The sequence below is a fragment of the Penaeus japonicus genome, unplaced genomic scaffold (genome assembly GCF_977035675.1).
Source record: "Penaeus japonicus unplaced genomic scaffold, GWHDUDI00000001_assembly GWHDUDI00000002, whole genome shotgun sequence".
Classification (NCBI taxonomy): Eukaryota; Metazoa; Arthropoda; class Malacostraca; order Decapoda; family Penaeidae; genus Penaeus; species Penaeus japonicus.
This window is the reverse complement of record NW_028234404.1, coordinates 28,107,881-28,110,988: the sequence shown is the minus strand read 5'-3', so window position 1 is coordinate 28,110,988 and position 3,108 is coordinate 28,107,881. Positions and strand designations below refer to the sequence as shown.

At 36.5% G+C, this 3,108-nt stretch overlaps 1 protein-coding gene across 1 annotated transcript in view; it reads left to right on the top strand.

Moving 5' to 3' along the window:
* Positions 1-3,074: 3,074 nt before the first annotated feature.
* LOC122263089 (uncharacterized) overlaps positions 3,075-3,108 on the top strand; it is a 79,192-nt gene continuing 79,158 nt past the window's right edge. The window contains exon 1 of the mRNA XM_086545216.1: positions 3,075-3,108. This exon is cut by the window's right edge and continues 291 nt beyond it. The gene's annotated coding sequence lies outside the window, so the exon portion shown is untranslated.

Below are 3,108 nucleotides of genomic sequence, written 5' to 3'. Positions count from 1 at the left end.
TACTGTTAAGGATTATTTCAGATTTACACTATATATATAAAATTATATAGAACGAGACTGACTGTTTGTGCTTCTTGAAGAACTGCTCCATGATTTTCTTTAGTGTGTGTGGCAAATGTGTGGAAAGTCATTATTTTCTATTATTTTTTCATAGCTCATTTAACTGTGTGGAGTATGGCTTTTAAACGGCATTTTGTATCCTTTTCCAGAATGGCTAACATTGAATGCAATTCCAAATGTCACTGAATTCTTTTATGACTATCAAGGTAAGATTATCTAATTTTTTGCTAGTTTTATCATACCACCAGTTTGCACGTTAATAAAGAGAACTTTGCTTCAGTGTAATAAAATATATCAAATCAGTTACCTAACAAACATCCTATAGATACTACACTAATTAGCTATTTAGGGGTTGCAATGCATATAACGTTAGTTAGTACAAATATTACCTTGGGCACACCAAGAGTTTATCAGGGTGTACGCACTTCCATGTCCGGGTGATGACAGTACTAGATATCTCATTAATTCCCTTTGCAGCTGATGAAATATGAAAGTATTATCATTTTCATGTTTTCTTTTGCTATTCAGTAATCAGTACTGCACGGCCATAGGCGAAGCATTGCATTTTACTTTAATTCTGTGTGGGATCATTTGTTTACGAAACTGGTTACGTAGGGGCTATCATTCTGTGTTTTGATTTTCTACTTATCCCTGGTTTATAGCGAGGATAAAGTTGGTGAGGTGTCGCGCATGGCCGCACATCTAGCATATGATCCCAGGTATGGCGGACGTCCTCTACAAATTTTACACGGCCAGTGGACCACCCATCCACCCAGCGTGTTTGGGTCAAAAAGCAGCTGCGCTTTTATAGTAGGGTTCTTCCAAGTACATGCGGGTCGTGAGCTGGTCTTTGTTGAGTTGTCTCATAATAAATTAATGATAAGCAAATATGAAATATAACAAACTAAAGATTTTCACGCCAGATAGAAGGGGGTCTAAATATATCTGTGTGTGGGCAGCCTGTGACAGCCAAATTACAGAGAGCCCGTTCAGAAACTATTTTATGAATGATCACTAAATTCCTAAACTTGGCTTATGTTTGTCATATATTTTGCACAGAACTGCGAATATAATTGTACGTACATAATTTGTATGATTATAAATTTTGACTTTTATTCGGTATGGAAATAATAATTTTGTAATATTTTTACTCAGATACATAATTGTATATGTATATCATTACATACAATTAATACGATTATGTAATATTATGTAGGAAAATTTTGCATTTGGTGTGGCTCTCACAGGGATTGTAATCTACCAAAGTGGCCATGTTGTAAAATAATAATAATAATAATGATAATAATAATAATAATGAAATAATGAAATAATAATAATGATGAATAAAAAATGATAAAGAAAAAATAGTGAATGTCAAAAGTGGCTCCAAAAGTTTGGTCAATCAAATACCCATTGCAGCTTTTCATCACCAACCACGGAACCCTTTTAATTTTTACTTGTATTTCTACCAAGACTTAAAAGTATACACTGCGTATCCAAAGCATTGGAGATACTAACGTTATTGGATCTTGCGAAACTAGCAAGATCCTAAATAAGATCAAGATATTCGTTTAATAGATACAAAGGAAAAAAAAAAAACAGTAGGAGTAAGTCACGTTCCCTCTAAAAAAGAAAAAAAAAATCCTTGGCGTTCACGTGCCCAATAGCTTGGAGTTCAATAAGGTCTTAAGGGTAATACATGAAATTAAACTAGGTTGCGATAAAAATGTTCACGAACACTGGCGTTTGGTGTCACGAAAACTACACATACGAGAAAATGTGTTTGCGGTTTCACATGAAATTGAGGCATTGAAAATGTCGTATCTCACTCAAAATGATTTGAAGTACCTTTACGTAAGAAGAGACACGCAATTTCGATTACTCTTCTACGATAACATCAACATAAGTTTCCATGACTGTTTAAGACAACAAGAGCAGATGTAAAATATACTGTATGCACCACTGCTTTGGTTAGAGTAACCTATTCCTCCTCCAGGGTAGTGCGGTTCATGTATTCATGATTGTAGACAGACATTTGTCGGGCGAAAGAACGTGAATATGAATATGAATAATGATAGGACTCACAATTATTTAGAAATGACAACTTGACATACACTATGCGTTATGTACTCTCTAAAATAAACGTTAAATGGTAAAAGGATTTAAAAATTCAAATACCAGAAACATTTTTTTTAGCTATAAGCGTTCATACCGATGATTTATCACACATTAAAAATTTTGTTCTCTCACGTTTGTTATGTTTCAGTTAAAGCACTATGGAATTCATCCTCATTTAATAAGAATGTGTCCCCGCTAAATATGACTAACGAATACAGATAGAAGCAATACGCCTTTCTAATAAAACGAAGTTGCGTATCATTAAATACACATTAAGCCCGTTTTCATTGTGTTTGCAACACGGGATAAAAGTCATAACGCGAGTCATATTGATTTCTGGCCCGAGCATCCTGACGTGGGTAAATAACCTGTGGTGCCAGCATTTTACAAGACTGCTATTCGGGTCTCAAGACACGATAATTATGTGAGAGCAGATTCCAGCAGCTGAGTTATCCAAAGAAACCAAAGCAGAAAGTGCAAGGTCATCTCATTCAATAAGAGCAGCCAGTGTTCGTCTTTAAGATCGTCGTATCTTTTGCGCACCCAGAGTATAAGTAATTTATAGCAGTATGATGTTAGATCGCTGCTTTGCTCTTACCCTGGGAACGTCCAAGTCTATTCATAACCACCAACCAACGTCCCGTCGATATTTGTAATGCCTAGTATGCCTCGCAAGAAACTACATTTAACCTGTAATAAAGTTAATGAACTAAAACTGCATGTAACACTGTCTCGTCGTCGCCTTTCGTGCTCTACTTGCCCGTTCCCTCTGAATTGCTGGTTGCATGAGCGACAGAATGGGATAATTTGGCGCAGATGCATTTAGTTTAAGCCGAAGTGCGCACACTCGGACGGGAGTTGTTACGGCCAATCCGCGTGCGCTGCCGATGGTAAGGGTGGTTAACGACAGCCCGCGTCCCGATCATTGAG